The sequence below is a fragment of the Mastomys coucha genome, unplaced genomic scaffold (genome assembly GCF_008632895.1).
Source record: "Mastomys coucha isolate ucsf_1 unplaced genomic scaffold, UCSF_Mcou_1 pScaffold15, whole genome shotgun sequence".
Classification (NCBI taxonomy): Eukaryota; Metazoa; Chordata; class Mammalia; order Rodentia; family Muridae; genus Mastomys; species Mastomys coucha.
Genome location: NW_022196897.1, coordinates 59599870 through 59618958, shown reverse-complemented (window position 1 = coordinate 59618958; position 19089 = coordinate 59599870). Strand labels below are relative to the sequence as shown.

The 19089-nt window shown below is 44.2% G+C and overlaps 1 pseudogene; it reads left to right on the top strand.

Moving 5' to 3' along the window:
- The first annotated feature begins 18308 nt into the window (after positions 1-18308).
- LOC116092017 lies at positions 18309-18494 on the top strand (annotated as a pseudogene).
- The last annotated feature ends 595 nt before the right edge of the window (positions 18495-19089 follow it).

The following is a 19089-nucleotide window of genomic DNA, read 5'->3' as shown; positions in this document are numbered from 1 at the left end:
ACTCACGAGCACATGACCACTTATACTTCATTTTCTCATTCACAAAATTAAGCATTCTATCCTTGGAGGAGGGGCACGGGAGGAGAAGCTGCAGCATTGACTGTACGGTATGCAGTCAATATCCCTACAGGTAGCAGATTGAGTTTAACAAGCCATATGGGTTGTAATTGTCCAAGTATGATTAATTCATAATGTTTGTTCATTTTATGTCTTATATTATGGTTTGTTATTATTCTACTTAATTACAGCATGAGTTCTTTTTCTAGGTGTGTTGGAAAATCTTAGGGATTTTAACATTCCCCAAGTGACAGCAAATGACCTCTCTGTGTTTCTAGACTGTCTCTGGGACTCCTTCCTATTGGCAGAAGGGCCACGAGAATTTGGAGCAGATGGTGCGTTCATCCGTTGCTGAACTCTGCTTGAGGCCCAAAGGAAGACTTGATACTGAAGGTGCTATAATGGCTTTCTGCTCAGTTTGTTGTAAATTCTAAATGGGGTTTATTGAAGGTTGTAACGAGCAGTGTTGTTGGACGCCTCTGGCTGCAACATCTGGTGAATGCCTTCACTAGCTGACAACTGTTAGTCTTGGCCTCAAGGGAGTACCACCCAGCCCTTTCGTTTTAAGTAGATTGCAGATTAGGCTAGAAGCAAGAATCACTAGTTCATGTATCATGAAGAAGAAAAAATACCCCCATAACTTTGTTTTTAGTATTAAGAAAATAATCGGTAAAGGCAGAGCTTGCGTGTGCTGTTATGGAAATACTTGAAAGCCATATTTTTTTATTACAGGTTTTTAAGTTCAGGAATTTAAATTGATATTCTAAGCCTTGTGTAGCCTCTCTCAGAGACAAATCCAAATTGCTAACAGCACCAGGGAAATCTAGAAAAATTGGCTTACTGTCCCGAATTAGTGAAGCCGATGCTGCAGACAGAGCCAGTTTGCTTGCTGGAGATGACGGATCACGGGAGGAGAGTGTGGCCCACGGCACTGAGAGCTCCACTGGCCAGTAATTTAAAAGCGATACAGTTTAAGAAACAGGAATCATAGAAATAAGCTATCTAGAGTAAATGTTCCTGTCATGAAGGTTATGCTAAGGTCCTTGCAGACTGTCCTCAGCTGATTAGTATGTTTAAAATAAGAATAGAAGTAAAATTCTAGATAAAAAATTATTACAAGTTAAAAAATATTTAAATAGAACTCTCTTATTAATTTTAAATCATCATTAAAACATTTTAAATCAATTATCCATATTTATTTTCTTTGCTATTTAAAAGATTATTACTGTTGGTGTGCATGCAGGTGTGTGGGTAAACACACAGACACACACACACACACACACACACACACACACACACACACACACACACGGTGTGGGGGGGGCAGTACAAGTCTGTGATGCCAGCACTTTGGAGGCTGAGGAGGAAAGATATAGAAGTTTAGGGTTAGCTTGGGTTACATTATCAAGGTCAGGGTCAGTGTAAGCTATATAATGAGACGCTGTTGCAAAACAAACAAACAAAACATTTTAAAAAATCCAATGAAGCAAAACAAAACACAAGGGCTGGGGATATCCCCATCTGGTTAGAATGCTTGCCTGGATTTAGTCTCCGGCATCATAAACAAAACATCGCTACTGACTTAGGGACCACTAAGTGTTGGTGCCTCTTTCTCCCCTGATCGAAGCAAAAGCTGTTTCAGTGAGACCTGAGAAGAGGAAGGCGGTTGGGGTGGGAAGAACTGGTTGGGGTCTGCAATGCTGAGTGTCCGGAACGAAGGCTATCGGTACGAAGGCTATCGGTTCCGTTTTAGATTGGAAAGATCCAGACTGCAACTGCGTTACATTCCCCATGAAAATACAGAGTGCAGGAACAAATGTGTCCTGGGATTGTCAGGTGAGTGAAGGGCAGCTCTTCCAAGGCCACAGCCTCCTTCAAGAATAATGTCTGGAAAGGCTTCCCCCTCGCCAACAGAAAACCAGAGGCTCAATCCTCTCGCCTTCAAAGCTCCTGCCATGTCTGCTGCCAGATATCACAGTTTCCTGCTCTGTGAGGATGCCAGGTCTTGCCATTGGAGTTCAGTGTTGTAGATGATTGCTGAACTGTGCCCGGGACTCCACTGCTGCTGCTGCTGCTGCTGCTGCTGAGGATAAGGAAGATGCTGGTGATGTTGGAAAGGATAGCAAACCTTATCTGATGGTGAGTTGTAAAGAGCCGAATGTCCGAGAGGCCCTTATACATATTAATAACCCACCATAGGAACCCCACCAGTAAAACTGGCATTTTGATCAGCCATCTCCAGAAATGAGTACCTTTGCTAGTGCCCAGAATTTGTAGCTAGGGAAAAATGGGTTGAACTGTTTGTGTGTGCTAAAAATGTGTGTGTGTGTGTGTGTGTGTGTAAATAGAGTTAGCTCATTAGATATAATTCTTCTAAGGAGAATAGTCTTGGTGGTCTCTCTCCCTTTGTCATGTTAGGAGGGAGAGAGAGATTTAGAAATATGGCAGAAGCAGCCTCAGGTCCCCTAGTCATAAATGGCAGAACTAGGGTTTGAACTGTCCTCCTAATAAACTCATCAGCTTTCAACCCCAACTCCCACTTAGAACGTCAGTATGTTTCTTGCCTCTTTATTTACTGAAGTTACCACCCCATCCTCTAGCCCGATCCCAGAATATCTTTGTGTGTCTCACACATTGGTTACAGCACACAACTGTATTTGTAAGCTCACAAAATATAGCTTTAGTTATGAGTGCAATATCACAAAATCATAGTCCAGATGTTACCATGAATGTTGGGACAGAATAGAAGAGACTATAGAATCTCTTCTGCTATCTGGGACTCAGGACAATGCTATCACTCAGGAGGGATGTGGTCATGATGCAGGACATTTATGATACTTGATTTCCCTTACAGAGCATTAGAGTAAATGGTGTCCAGGGTCCCCATGTTGTAAGGTGCAGTGTTTTAACAAGGTGGGAAACAGTGGCTATGTGTGGAAATGGGCCTTATTGTTTCCATGCCTCTATTTGTATTAATGAACACATACTTCATTTCAAGACAAGCAAACAGTATTTTACTACAGTTAGAGGCAAATGGTAGGCCTGCAAAGTCTTCCTTTTCCAGGGCTAGGATTCACCCCTCTGGGCAGGGCCGGAGAGGCTAGCAACTGCCAGTTTTCCTGAAAAATGGCTGCAGAGTGGTTATGCCAAGAACTCTGTGTCAACCTGGCCCTGATCCTGAGTCGCTTGTTCTTGCCTGCTCTTGCCAACTGCTGCTTTCTGCTCTAGCTGTTTGGAATCTGGGCCTGGCAATATGGGTCTGCTTTGGCATGCCTCTCGTATGTCTCTTTCTGTGTGTGCCTGTGTACGCGTGTGTGTCTTCAGACTCAGCATTTCATAATGGAGAGGAATAAAAACAGTGGTCGGGTCTGGAGCTTCACCTTTTCCTGCACCCTGCCAATTCAGACCCCAAATTTGACTCTCCCTCCTCTGTTCCTTTTGCAGTTGAGCCAGAAAAAGGAGCAGCAGAGAGAAAACAGAGACTGTCCTATAGTTTAAGCTTGCCAGTGGTAAGAACATTGACCTTAGCACACCCGGAGAACTGCGTGGCGGTTGCAGGCTATTTGATCAAACTTCAAGCCCTGAGATTGTGTTGTTTACTGGAAAAACTTGTTTCTAGTTGTGGCATGGCTCAGCCTTTAGCATACACACAAACAATAATGATAAAGTTAGTTTGTAGAAGGAAGCACCCGTGTTTGAAAGTGATGTCTGTGAGTGACAGGCAAAGCAACGAATCAGAGAAATATTTGATGGAATAGGATATGCCCAACTCTCAGGAGAACAGTGAAAAACAGAGAGTATTTAAAAAAGAACATCATGGAGAGAGGAGGCAGTTTTACCGAGAGAATTTTACAAAGACAGGATGAAGAGAGAACAAGCTAGACACAGGTGAAGATAGAATGAGCCAGAGAGTGAGAAGAAGTCAGAAGATTAGAACAGATTGCTAAAGTTAGTATGAGCACAAACAGAACAATTCAGTGAGAAACTGACAGAAGCCAGATCAGACAGCTTGGAGAGGAGTTTGAGCCAGAGCAACTAGCTGACTTGAACCAGACAGCCAGAGATCAGAAAGAACACGGAAGGGGTGAGCTTGTTCAGCAACAAGTCTCAGAAACTGAATACATTCGAGGCCTGGATTTGATGGTACAGAGGTTGAAGTTCCCAAAGATTAGGTCTAGGTTAGCAGGCAGAGACAGTCTCTGAGACAACAATTATGTCAGACAAAAAACAAAAACAAACAAACAAAAAAACCCAAAAAATACAATACTTGTGCACATGGGCATCTCCCACCTTCTGCTCCTGTAGGGTCTGCTATAGGGACTGAAGGGATAGAGGCATCTGGGTCTCACCTACTGTACCTGTGACTCCATTGTGAGCTGGAAGTATCTGAGTGTGTTTGTGGAGTGCCTCTTTGGATCTGGGAGACAGTAAAAATAATGCTGGCTAAGTTGCACCTCCTAGGATAGCCCAGGTCCTATAACCAATAATGACCTCCCTGTGCCTGGGCTCTTCAACTGTCAGTAAAAATGAACATTTCCTATGATTTCCAAGTTAGCCTCAGGTGACCAGGAGAAAAATTAGCATAGATAACATAGCCTGTAAATTTGTGGAACTTGTAGACTCAACAGTTTTTTCTTATTTTTTTTTTGGTGGGGGATGGGGTGGGGTGGTGGTGGTGGGTATTGCTTAGATTTGAACCCAGGAGCATGAGCATGCTAGGTAAATGCTCTAATATTAAGTTATAGCCTTAGCCTGGCTATTTCCTTTCTTATTGGCATCTATTTGCTCTTGAGTTAATTTTTGTTGTCCTTTTGCAAAACTGAGATCTATTTCAGGGTTTTGTACACAGTAGTTAAGCACTCTACTACTGAGCTACATACATGCCTAACTTTCAAGAAAATGTTTTACAGTTGTAGCCCTGGTTGGCCTTGAACTTACTATGTAGTCCAGGCTGACCATGGACTCAACACTGTCCTGTGCCAGCCTCCTGAGTACTGAATGGCAGACCTGGGCCATCAGGCCTGGCTCTTCATTCTTTGGCCACTTTGATGATTGCTGTGGGCAAACTTTCAGTAGTTGATTGTTAGGTTAGTGCATGTAGGTGTGCCTACCAGGAAGCCAGAGATTGGCAAGAAGATACCTGCTCTCTCAGAACTTAACCTTAACAGAGAACTAGCCGGGTGGTCAAGCCCAAAGCAGGAGATGCCAGAGAATACCTAAGAGAACACCAAAGTTAGTGTTCATGAAGTGCTACTGTTCAGGTCACAGTGTACCAAGCATCGGGAAGCCTGCTGAACCCAGGGGAGATCAGGCCCAGCCTTAGACATCCCAGTCTGGGTGAGGAGACCATCCAACATTTGAGGAACGGAAGCACTGGGAGGGATGATGTCACAGCCCAGCTGGATTTCAGTTATGGCTATTTAGTGTCAAAAGTAGCCAACTCACAGCATCTAGGATTTGTGCTACTCATTTGCTTCCTACTTATAAAATGTGGTGATCTGGTGACCGTACGGATCTATACAGGCATGTAGCTTCTCTTAAGAAGCCCCTCAGCTCAGTGAGGGTAGTGCCCATGAGTAGCATCGCTTCATCTACGCAGCCGTTTGCTGCATCTATAGTGGCCACGGAGCAAACCTTGGTGAAATAAGTGCAGGACATCACAACTCCTTATTTTCATTCTGTGAAAACCCCTAGAGCACAGAGAGATGCAAGTTCACCAGGGGCTACAAGTTCTAGATTCACCCTCTGCCCTCCCTTGGCTGCCCTGCCCCCACACTAAAGCTACCAGCTGATGCCGCTCCACATCTGGAGTGGGATGAGTGAGTGTAATTCTCCCTGTAACACTCCCAGCAGAGGGGCAATCTCGTAAGCTTTTGAGGGGATAGAGAGTGACAGTAGACAGATGGGCCCATTGACAAGTGTGTCCCTTGGTGGTGCTCCTGTCACAACTGAATTACTCTGTCACTTGTGATGTCTCTAAGTCAGGCTGAGGCAAGAAGAAGAAAGGGGAGTGTTTCTACTGATTCATAGTCACTGGGAAATGACTCTGGAGTGGGGGCAGGGAGGATGCGCATGCACTGGCTCCTGGAAAGTTTTATCACTTTCTAGGAGTCCAGAGAGAGGGCAGGCTAGAGAAGGCGGAGGGCTAGAGAAGCCATTTGCAAGTGAGCAAATGACTGCTGCTGCTGGTAATAATTTGCATTGGGTGCTGATTTGGTGTTACTTGCTGAGTCGGGCTCTCTCCTGTACCCTGCCTGTCTATGTGGAAGGAACCTGGCTTAGGAGCTTAGTTGTGTTGGCTGGCAGCCCTCACTAGTCAGCCATGCTGCCTCCAAAGTAAGGGTGCTTTACTGCACCTGGACCTGGGAGCTCTCTCACCTGCCAACTTTCAGTGCCCCCCTGATTAGGATAGTAACCACTCATGGACTTTCCATTCCAAGTTGCTGGGTCACACTGCAGGGGCAGGACTCCAAACACTGCAGGAGACTCTTGGACAATGGGAGAAGCCATCATATCTGTGTCTCTATGACAGTCTCTGGGATTGACTGTGATGCCAGTCCTAGCCAGTGTGGCATCCGAGGGGAATGTGGTCTGGAATGTACTAGAGCAGCTTCAAAGTCAGGCCTGGAAGATGTTAATGTGCTAAGCATGTTTAGAGGTCACATTTTAATCTGTCTGTCTGTGTATGTGTTAAACCATCATCTTAAGTTCTATCTGGGGAGACAATTTAAAAATGTTATTTTACATTCTCTCTCTGTCTCTCTCTGTCTCTCTCTCTGTCTCTCTCTCTCTGTCTCTCTCTCTCTCTCTGTCTCTCTCTCTCTGTCTCTCTCTCTCTCTCTCTCTGTGTATGTGTGTGTGTGTGTGTGTGTGTGTACTTTCTTGAATATGCCTTGACACACAACATTCAGAAAACTTGTAGAAGTCAGTTCTCTCTTTCTATTATGGGGATGCTAGGGCTCAAACTCAGGCTGTCAGACTTGGTAGCCTGGGCCTTTACCCCTGAGCCATCTTGCCAATCTCATAGTTATTTTTGCATTGCCGGTTACATTCTGTTTCATTACAGGTTTTTTTTTCCTATTATCCCAACAATTCCCTTTTGCTCATTTTCTATGCAGACTTTCTATGATCTATTAGGATGAAGTTTCTAAGGTGGAAAGGCTGTTCGGTTAATCAACCTAACAGAGACTTTAACTGTTCCTACTGTAGTCTAGGAATGCAACAGAGACTAAATGTTCATCTCAACACCTAGGAATACAGGGAACCGTCTGGCTAGGCTCACCATGAAAGGCCAGTTGGCTCTTAAGGAGCGGCTCACTTTCCAAAGCATCTCAACACTGGGATGACGCTGAGTGGGGAGACATATGTGTTGGTGTATGTGGGTGTGTTTGAGAATCTAAATACGTTGTAGGGCTCCAATTCTGTTTATAATAAGCAGGGCTTGATCTACAAAAATGGAAGCTGTCATGCCTCCTGATCCTATTGGCTTTGGGACTTCCTTATTAATCACAATCATGAGCATATTACTTGTCTTCCTTTTGTGATCAGATACAAAATATGGCAGCCATTTTGATGTTTATGTGTATGTTTTCAATTATAGAGGCTTAAATGGCAGCCCAATCCATCTACTTGTGTGTGCATTTAAAGGATTTTCTTTTAATTTTTATTTATGGGAAAACTGAAATGTTTGAAGGAATAAGGGATATAGTAACAGAAACTCTAGCTGTTCACCAGCAGTCTCAAGAATGGCCATTAGGGTTGATCACGCCACGTCTGTCACTCTCTCTCCTCTCTCCTTCATGTTTTTTTTGAGACACATCCAGATGTGTCATTTCATCTGTGAGCACATCTGTCCTCATAGGCGTTTGCAGCATCTGGCACCTCCTGTGGCTCGCTGCCCGGCCCTGAGGCTTTGTGAGACTCTCCACATCCTCTCTCTGCCCTTCCTCTCCAGTCCCTTCACTCTCCCTTCTCCAGTGTGTCCTTTGAGTTGCAGCCTGTGAATACCCCGGCCACACTGCATGGCCACACGTAGCTTCATCTTTCTCTACTGAGTGAGCTAAGTTTTCTCTTCTGTGGGCATTCCTCCATTTCTGCATACATTGGAACATGCTGGTTCACTTTGCTCTTTCCACACAGCTTGATGAAAACAGCTTTCATTCCTTCATTTTTTTTTTTTTAACCTTGAAATGAAGGATGATCCGTCACTCCTAAGTCCACTTATTCCAGGCTTTGCAATCTTAGTCCTGGATGTTGAAAGGCAAGAAAACTAAAATAATTACAATAACTTGAAGCAGATGCTTCAATGTAAACCGCCACTGGTACCTTCCCTGCTGTTTTTACTGAGGTCTACAAGGCCCACATATCATCCATAGTGAAATCCTTTAGGATTAGTGTCTTTCCCAGCAATTGCAGTGCATACGGCCTTTTGGTCATTGGCAAGCTACCTTTCTCAGAGAGAGCCAAGACATCTTAGTGGAAGTCAAGATGGAGAAATGATATTGACAGCTGTGTGGGGGTTGGTCTGCATAGTGGTACTGGATAACAAGAGAACGTATAGAATACATAACCACACAGATAAGTCATACAGCATACTGCCACAGGCAGGCCAGTCTGGGCCTCCCTCAACCTGTGGGGGAACAGGGTCCTAGTCAGGTCGACAAGGCGTAGGTGAAGAAATAATGGCAGAGCCGACACATGGAAGTGCAGGATCTGAATGCATTTCTCAAAAATGGCATCAGACTTTTACAGTCATTACAAAAGAGAAATGAAAAATCTGGCAGCTCAGTGGTTGAGGTACATCTGAGGCCACCTGAAACACACTGGGTCTAAAGCAGCCACCTCTTCTGGACAGGTGCTGCAGCACCCTGGGTATTAAGTATAAGTCCGTGCACAAAGTGAAAACCAGGCTTATATAGTATACAGAAAACAAGGCGAATGACAAAAGTCACATAGGCAGGTGAGGGCCACATCAAGGTCAGTAAGATCAGACAGTAAGACAGAAGTCATGTAGGCAAGTAACAATCCCATCAAGGTTGATAAGATCAGGCATCCAGGTGGGAAGTGGAAGAGCAGTGGTGCCCTTCCCGCTGGGGCTACCTTGGCAGTACCAAGCTAATTCTCTGGGTCTGTTGGAGGCAAGCACCAGGAAGTCCCAATCTAGCAGTTCCTGAGAATGCCCTTAAGTGAGGGAAGCCCTTCAATTACTCTCTGGTATGTAAAACAATTCTGTCTTCTGTGGGACTGCTCTGAGAATTCTAACTATGTTTACAGTTAGCAATAATGCCTGACCTCTATTCCTACCTCTGAGGACACCCTGTCTGATAAGACAGCTTCCTTGTGAGAAATTCCAAGCTAACAACAGCTTGGTAATAAATTAGGATATACTGGAATGCTGTACTGGACAGGGAACAATGTTTAATCTTAGTTTTAACTATTTACGAATCATTTCTTGGGGCACCTTTATGCCTGAATAAGAAGGCATGTTGAGTATTGGAAAGACTAATCTGGAACACGTCTGAGTTAGGAGATGCCAGCGACTGACTGAACACCCAGGAGGCAAACTCCCTTTGAAGTCATATGCCTCTGCCTGACATGCAGACTTTACTGGAGTAGATGAGTGGGCATGACAACATACATCTATTATATTTATCAGTATTATCTGAGTTATATACTATACTCATGATATTATGTAATGATATAAACGTGTTGTTCTTGAAGAGGACCCAGGTTGGGTTACCCACATGGTCTGTAATTTCCAGTTCTAGGGCATCAACTAGCCTCATTTGGTCTCCTTGGGTACTTGACATGCATGTAGTGCTCTTAGATACACACAAGAAAACTCATACTTTTTTTTTGTTTGTTTGTTTAACCTTTAATAATATAGAGCAGATGAGAGACTTATTACTGTTGTTGTTGGTTTGAGCCAAGGTCTCACTCTATAGCCCAGTCTAGCTCAGACTTAAGCCCCTTTCTGCCTCAACCTCCCTGAATGCTGGGACTGTGAGTGTGTGTCACTCTGCCTGGCAAGAGAATGGCTTTTAAGTAGCTTAATGTGTTATTCCTTTCTGAGGTGTTGATGTGGTTTAGAACTATCACCTGGGTGGCTGATGTTTAATAACATTACAGATCAATTCTTTCCAGACAGCAGCTTTAGTGGGTTCAGGCTTGAAGTTTATCTTATATGAATAATGGGCCTAACTGTGTCTGTCTAATCAAAAGCAGACTTATGTTGGTGCACACCTCAAATGCTAGACTTGAGAAGCTGAGGCAGGAGCATTTCCTGTTTGAGGTCAGCCTAGGCTACTTAGGGAGAAACTATATGGTTCAACAAAGCAAAGTAACAAAAGAAAACACAAGAAAAGAAACCTCTGCATTCCTTTGGTAAGTAAGAGAGATTGGGATGAGCTGTGGACTAGGTTTAGAAGGTAGGCTTGGCTCCTCCCAGGATGCTGAGTGAGCTTGCTCAACTCTCCGGTTGCTTTTATTTCACCTTCCTGAAAGTGTAACACACCACTGTTTCCATCTGTATTTGGCCTCCTCTGTGGCCTGTTACCTAAGCAGAACCACAGAGAGAAGGGTTATGACTTGGATGGAGTAGGTGTCTTTAGTTGTACTGGTCAGTAGAGAAATGCTTGGATTTGAAGAAATGCTAAGGCTTTATGGATATCCCCATCTTTGGCCCGAGATGGAAATTTCTGACTCCTCAAGTTCCCTGGGAATTTGTTGTTGAGGTACCTTGGACACCATAGACAAAGACCCAAAGCATGATGCAACATTACTATTTAGGTACTATCAGGAGCTAGGTTAAGTGAGTGGGAGATGGGTGAGTTCCTTAGTGAAAGGTGCCGACTCTGGCTCAGACCATATTCGACATGATCCTGGGTAAGCCACTCAGCCACTTGGAGCCTTAGTACCTTCTGTGGGATGAGGGACAGAGAGCAGCATGGTAATATGAGCTAGGGGAGTGGGGCAGCAGTAATGGTGATAGCATAGGCAGAAGTCTGTGTACTTGGCACTAACACTCAGGCTAACAGATACTGACTAGACCGGGTCTCTTTCATTCTCCCCATTGCCTCTACTTGCTTGTGATATCTGGCATTGAAAACCGCAGTCCATGTCATAAATGGAGACTGATGGGGCAAAACCCTTTTATTATTTCTTCCTCTGCTTCGTATTTCTTTCTCTGATTCTTCTCTGTTTCCTCTGCCACCATCATAAACTCACCATGGAATCGGGGACACCCTCAGGCACTGGAGCTTGTAACTGGAGGGGTTTCCTGGTCCTGTCATTACTAACAGGCTTCCAAGTACAGTAGATTGCTATGTGTCTGACTTCAGTTTATGGTTCCATGCCCGCGAGGTAGGGCTGAGTGTGTCTGCTTTACTTGGGTTTTCTTTATCAAGCCTATACACATTCTCTTGTTCTGTGATCATGTTTTTCCTGGTATGTGAGAGCACATTAAAGACTACTACCTAATCAAAAAAATAAAAAAATAAAAAAGTTCCCAAACCTCTTGCCTGACTTAGCCATTTAATATGTTATGCAAATAAAATATGGTGCCGCCTTTGGGGTCGCTCCCGTCGTGGGCTTTGCTTCATTTTAGGCTGGATTCAGTCAACTGTTTCCTAACCTCAGCCTGCGTCTCCCGTGTCTGTATTCTTTCATTTTCAAGTGTTATTATGGCTAGAAGACTTCATTCTGGTATCTGAACCGTAGAAACAGCATCACAAAGGATTAATAGTCTCCCATGTCAAAGATGATGTCCTTACAGTTCCTCACTCAGTCTGAGCCCAGACACTGTTTATGCAGGGTGGTGCTGTGAGTGCAAAGGTAGAGATTCACTTTACAACACACATAGTCTGCATAGGAACCTCTCGCTGTGTGCTGCCTCCCTGCTCATGAGGCATGCTTTGAGTGCTTTATATTCTGCTGGGAAGTGGTGATTTTACAGCACCGTGGAAGTGTAGTCCGGGCTCCATTTCTTTTTTAATTTAAATTTTATTTTTTTTACTTGCTCACTTTATATCCCGCTCACTGACCCCTTCCCCTGTCACCCTCTCCCACCATCCTTCTCCCATCCCCCACTCTTTTTAGCCTCTGAGCAGGTGAGGCTGGGTATCTCCCTTCCCTTGTACTTCAGGGCTCTCTGAGGGTAGGTGCTTCCTCTCCTGCTGAGGCTAGACAAGGCAGCCCAGCTAGAAGAGCATGCCCCATGTCCAGGCAACATGGGACAGCCCCTGTTCCAGTTGTTTGGGACCCACATGAAGACCAAGTTGCACATCTGCTACATATGTGCGGGGAGGCCCCATTTTTAATCAAATCTTTTCCCCCTTGTATGTATCATTTCAGGTATGAGGTCTTTCAACTTGGGGTATTTTATTATTTTGACAAAGTTCCTGATTCAGAATTGGAAAGTTTAAATATCTGGCAAATGTCCAAAAGTCTGACTCATAATAAAGACAATCTTAAAACAGTGTTCTATCGGATCTTAGCTCTGAAATAAAGTAGGCTGCACCCTATAGAAGGTACTAAGACAGCTAGAAAGGAATTGAGTAAATTATGTTGGATGAATTATGTAGGTTACAAAATTTCCCTCCACGCGGTGACATACCCTAGTGTCACCCATTCACACTGTTTTGTGTGGGCATTAACACAACATATCTTCATTCTAAGTCATTTAGGGACTAGGTGGAGAAGGTTGTTTTTATTTCTGTCTCACATTATTTATTTATTTATTTTATGTGTGTCTATGTGTGGGGGCGCATGGGCAGAGGTCAATGGTCCCCTGGGAAGGAGAGACTTGTGACTTGTGTAATCAGAGAATCTGGAAGAAGATCAAGTGATCTTTCTAGGTTTCTGAGATCTGCTTCTGGGCAAAAGGATGAGGGAGAGTGAGCATTGCCATCGCTCTTTCCTCACATTCCGGGGAGCTCAGTTTGGAGGGTATGTGTCCTGAGTCCCAGCACTAGCAGGCAGGGAGGCTGCTGTGTGGGTCATGACACCCCAGAGCCCTTTTTGTTATCTTTGCTCTGTGGATGGTAACTCTTCGCTCTTTGATATCTTTACTCTGACCCCTGCACTCTCTGTTCTTTTGGACCCAGCGTTTTGTTGAGAAGAGGTGGCAGGAGACAGCTGCTTGGATCAGACAGCAGGGATTGCGAACTCCTAGATACCCCAGCTCAGTGCAGTGGGTTCTCTTGGCCCCCAGGACCTGCACCCCACAAGCCTGTTGGACTCCTGGGAGGTAATGAAGCCTGTAAGGTGGGCCTTGTGGAAACTCTTTGGGTTACCAAAGATGTGCTGAAGAGGACTGGGGGATCCCAAACATCTCCCCTCTCTGCTCTCTCTTGCTCTCTCTGTGTTCCTATCATACCATGTTGCCTCACCACAGGCCCAAATCCTCCACTCTATCAGCTATGGATAGAAATGTCCATAACTGAGACTATGAAAGACCTTTTCTCTCTATAAGTTACTTTATACTTATTTTTTTAAAGATTTATTTATTAATATACATAAGTATACTGTAGCTGTCTTCAGATACACCAGAAGAGGGCGTCAGATCTCATTACAGGTGGTTGTGAGCCACCATATGGTTGCTGGGATTTGAACTCAGGACCTTTGGAAGAGCTCAAAGAGTGGGTCAGTGCTCTTACCCACTGAGCCATCTCGCCAGCCCTACTTTATACTTATTATAGTTACAGGGAGCTGACTCATACCCCACCCAAAACATTTTGGTAAACACTCTGTACACACCCAAAATTCCATTCACATGAACAGAATTCCATTCGAAACTGAAAAAAAAAAAATCACATAGCGCCCAATTATGAAATGAAGAGAAAAAAAGTCACATGGAAGAAAAAAATCACCATTTTCTTGTACCAGTGCTTATGTGTAACTGCAGATCTACTTATAGTCATCCTGTCTGTGACAGCTATGGAGGTAGGCTGACCCAGGACTGACATCAGTGTACCAGGTACCTAAGACAACATGACAACAGAGAGTCTCTTCTGCCACAGACTTACATTCTGGAACAGTGACAACTCTTGGTGAAAGTCTCAAAGCAGAGAACAAGCATTCTCTTTCTCCAGCCAACTGGAAAATTCAAAACATGAATCTATGCTTATAGGTAACATGGAGGAGGATTCAAGGTTCAAAATATAAAAGTGGCATTCATTTTGATACATGAATGTGTGTGAATGATACATGAATGTGATAAATGAATTTGATCATTTGAATGTCTAGGACGTGGGCAGATGTTATGTGAGACTTATCCTGGGGAGTTACTACCCACATGTCTACTCACCCCAGAAAGGTAATCCACAACAGACCAAAGTAACAATTGTACCAATGTCCAATGAGATAACAATGGAGTTATTAACAAGAGTCCAGATGTGGGTTACTTTCAGGAACAATGTCCTAGTTAAGATTTCTACTGTTGTGACGAAATACCAGGATCAAAGCAGCTTGGGAAAGAAAGGACTTATCTGGCTTACATTTCACAATGTGGTTCATCATTGAAGAAAAACAGGACAGGAACCCAAACAGGGCAGGAACCTGGAGGCAGGGGCCATGGGAGGAGTGCCATTTATTGGCTTGTTCTCCATGGCTTGCTCCGTCTGCTTTCTTCTAGAACCCAGGACTACTAGCCCAGGGGCGGCCCCACCCACAGCGTTTGGACCATTCCCCATCAATCACTAATTAAGACAATGCCCTACAGCTGGATCTTGTGGAGGCATTTTCTCAACTGAGGTTCCCCCCTTTCAGATCGCTTTGGTTTGTATCAACAAGCCAACACAAGTAGGGATGAGACATAAGTAGTCACGTCACCGAAAGTCCCACCCCCAACACAGATGACAGCTCATGAATGCCTGGAGCTCTCGGCACAGCTTGCAGTTTGAGAACCTCTCTCTGCAGCTTGGCTGGTTAGAGTCCTTCCTCCCCAAGCAATTGTTTACTCCATTTATAAAGCCAGGGATAGGCATTCCAGAATCTTCCACATTTCTATTCCCCTTTTGTTTACCTCAGAGTCTCCTGAGCCTTCCTCTCCCTCATGGAGGACATGTTTCAATTTGAAAGAAACTACTGGATAACAAAGGAAGACTCAGTTGTCACTTGAGAGTTGCACACTGCAGTATGTGCAAGGCCCAGGACCTTGACCGCTAAAGGCATGTAGAAACTGCCTCCTCTAATTATTTTAGCAATAAAAAGCACCCTCACACAAGTTCAAAACAGCCCTGTGAGGCTACTCCAGACCCCATGAGAACCCCTCCAGTCTTGCCTGGGCACCCTGACTTGACCAAAGTACGTCAGGGACTCCACTGCAGTTGCCATTCATCTTTCCTTTGTTCTGACTTGTCCCTCCAGGGAGCGCTTGCTCATTCTCTATCTGCTTTCCCTTTCAAGTTAGGTATGATTGTTGGACAAGGCTTCTTTCAGCTCACCCCTTGGAGGTTTTCAATGAGAACCTGACTTCCAGGAATAGCATGGCCCTGGGTAATTCTCAGTGTAAGCTCCTTTAAGACTTTCTGTCCTCAAATTGGCAACAGGCAAAGAACACTAAATTGCTGTCTTCAAAGAGGAATGTTGAGTTTCAAACCCAGATGTCTCTCCTCACTTTCTGCCTCCATACCAAATGAAGAATGTTCTAAGCTTTCCATGGCTGCTGATACCCAGTGTTGCTACGGCATCTGCCCTCTTCCTTGGATTTGTGTGGACTTTTGCTTGTAGTGCGAGACCCACACAAGTTTTGGGTTTGGTTTTAAAGCCAAGGGTGTTGAAAATGAGCCACAGAGACCAGGGATGAACAGTTTCTTGGAGTCTGAGCCTTCACATCAATCCTGCCATTCCCATGACTGCTCCCCTGTCAAAATCCATTAGCTTTACACAGGCTAAAAAACAAATGTGAAAATGGCCAATATAACTAATGTAAAATGAGTGCTCACAGAAGCTGAGCATGGCTTTGACAATGCAGGAATTTGAGATGACTGATAAGACTAAGACTACTCCCCTCTCCTTATTTTTTTTTTTTTTTAAACAGTGAGTCTCTGTTGCTAAGAGCCAGGGATGGATGATGGAGAATGGAGGCACCCAGCCTCCTGATTGGCTCTTGACTTCCACAGGTTCTGTTTGCCCAGCAGGAGCAAGATCAAAACTCACCAGCCTAAGGCTTTCCTACTTATTGCCCTAGTCCTAAGCCTGCATGTCAAATACATATGTGTTCAGTATGTATATGTGTACATGTTCATGAGAATGTGTGCACAGGTATATGCAGGTGCACAGTGCATGCACATACGGGGAGGCCATCAGGTGGGGCTGACCAGCTGTTCTCCATCTTAGTTTTTTAGACAGGCTGTCTTGTTGAACTTGGAATTCATAGATGCAGCTAGGCTCGTTGGCCAATGAGTTCTAGAGATCCATGTGTTTATTCCTTCCCAGCACTGGGGTTGTAGAAGCATAATACCTCATTTATGTGGGTGCTGGGCATCTGGACTCAGGTTCTTATGGTTGTGTGGCAAGCACTTTACCCACCGAGCCATGTCGCCAGTGCACAGGTTTTTCAAAGAGCTCACTAGCTCACCCTTTAATTCCTGGAATCTTATTTCCTCCTCTACAGTACAGTATACTACTTCTCTGCTTCTTTAAAAATGGAGTTGGGGAAGGGCCCAGTGCTGTAACTTTCACAGCTTTGTGGTTGATCCGACTTGGGCAACGAGGGAATGAAGACAGGACATACCGACATTTGTACAGAAAGGCTGAGATTGGGTGAACCATGCACTCTGATGGAGATCTGCCAATGCCTGGAAACACGGTGTGTTTATTTTATATATCTGCATGGAGAAGACAAGTTTATCTAATCTTAGCAGGAGGAAGTCTATATGAGGGAACAGCTTTAGGTTCCACTTATCCTGTAGGAGAAAATTGTGGATGACACCTTCTTGTATGCACTGTCGACATCTGCACAGGGACCAGGGGAAGGCTTTGCTGTTTCCCTGAGCTGACCCAGGTAAGGCTTTGCCTTTCTCATGGGTCTGAGGCATTGGGGTCTTTGACATGGTCATGTTCATGTCAATAATACATGTTCGCTCAGGACTTCATCTGTTTCCCACAGCCTGATATCACTAACATCTATTTTCCTTCCTTGAATGATTCATGTCCCTTATGTTCCCAACACATAAGCTAAGTACAGGGCAAAACAGAAAACATGAACATATTATTCTAAAACTGTATGGTATGCTAGAAATTTCACAATTCATTTTTATGTATCATACATGACAACTCCAGCACACAGCCCTCAAGGCAGACAGACAATAAGCTTCTTTATCCTGTGTGATGCTAAACTGGGACCATTTGTTTCTTTGTTTGTTTAGAATGGGTCTTACTGTGTAGTCTTGGCTCTTCTAGAACTCAATATGTATATAGACTAGGTTAGCCTCCAACACATAGAGACCCACCTGCCTTTCCTCTTGAGTGATGGGACTAAAGGCTACTATACCCAGCTATTTATTTTATTTTTAAACTGTACTCTTAGCTTATAAGTGTACTAATAAGATTATTTTGAGTATTTTTGATTAGCAATCCCAAATCCTCCTAGAAGAGATAACTTATGTTTTTTTTTTTCATCTTATATAGCAGGATATTTGAACACATTGTGAACCCCAAGATTGTAAAGTGGAAAAACCTTGTGGTGTGGCTCAGCCCTAGTACGCACCTTTAACCTAAGAGCTTTTTGTAAACAAAAACCAAATAAAGTCAACCCTAGGTCAAGAAGCAGAGCAAGTTACCAGCTAGTAGGGAATGAATATAAGTAAATGGAAATGAGGGTCTGTGAGTTGAAGGGTATTTAAGACAGTGTGGAGAAGGAGAAAGATCTTTTTCCTTCTGGGACATCCGTGGAGTAGGAAGGTCAGCTGGGTGCTTTCTCTGCCTCTCTGAGCTAGTAGACTTCCACCACAGCATCTTGCTCCCGAGTCTTCATTGGTAAAGACTAATGGTGGGATTTTTATTTTTAAAGCAACAGTCTTGAAGGTGTGTTTCCCCTTTCATTAAGTAGGTTGTTTGGAAGACCATGATATTGAAATAAGAAAAACAAGAGAGTAACATTTTGGGTAATTCTTATGCTGATTTCTTATAGCTACTGTAATGTTTTCATTGTGACAATAGAAAATTGGGGCTAGAAAAAAGTCTGTCTAAATTTCAGACATATCATTGTTTAAAAAATAATCCTCGAGGTCGGAACCGCTGCTGTCGCCATGACCCGCGGTAACCAGCGAGAGCTTGCCCGCCAGAAGAACATGAAGAAGCAGAGCGACATGAAGAAGGGAAAGCACCGAGATGATGGGCTTTCTGCTGCCGCCCGCAAGCAGAGGGACTCGGAGATCATGCAGCAGAAGCAGAAAAAGGCAAACGAGAAGAAGGAGGAACCCAAGTAGCTTTGTGGCTTCGTGTCCAACCCTCTTGCCTGTGTGCCTGGAGCCAGTCCCACCATGCTCGAGTTTCTTCCTGTAGAGCTCACAGGTCCCAGCACCGATGGCATTCCCTTTGCCCTGAGTCTGCAGCGGGTTCCTTTTGTGCTTCCTCCCCTCAGGTAACCACTCTCCCTCAGGGCCGCTCCTGGGGGTGAGGAGGTTACCCCTTCCCAGTGTTTTTTATTCCTGTGGGGCACACCCCAAAGTATTAAAAGTAGCTTTGTAAATAAATAAATAAATAAATAATCTTCAGATCATCATAGCAATGGCAGTAACAGAGAAATTGAACTGGAAATAGTGCTAATAGCAGAGACAATTTCATGGGATGAGAGGTTTGATTCTCAAAGAACCACGTCAAGATTGTGGTCCAACTATCTGTTGCCTTGCAATAAATCACTCTCCAGCTGAACACCTCAACATAACTGCTGTAGTTCACGGCTATCTTTAATCTGCAGGCAATGCTGGGACTATCCTTAAGATAAGAATTAATCCATGTTCTCATACCTCATGGATTTCTTAGCCTAATCGTCTTCTGAGATATTACCTCAGGAAATTACAATGACTT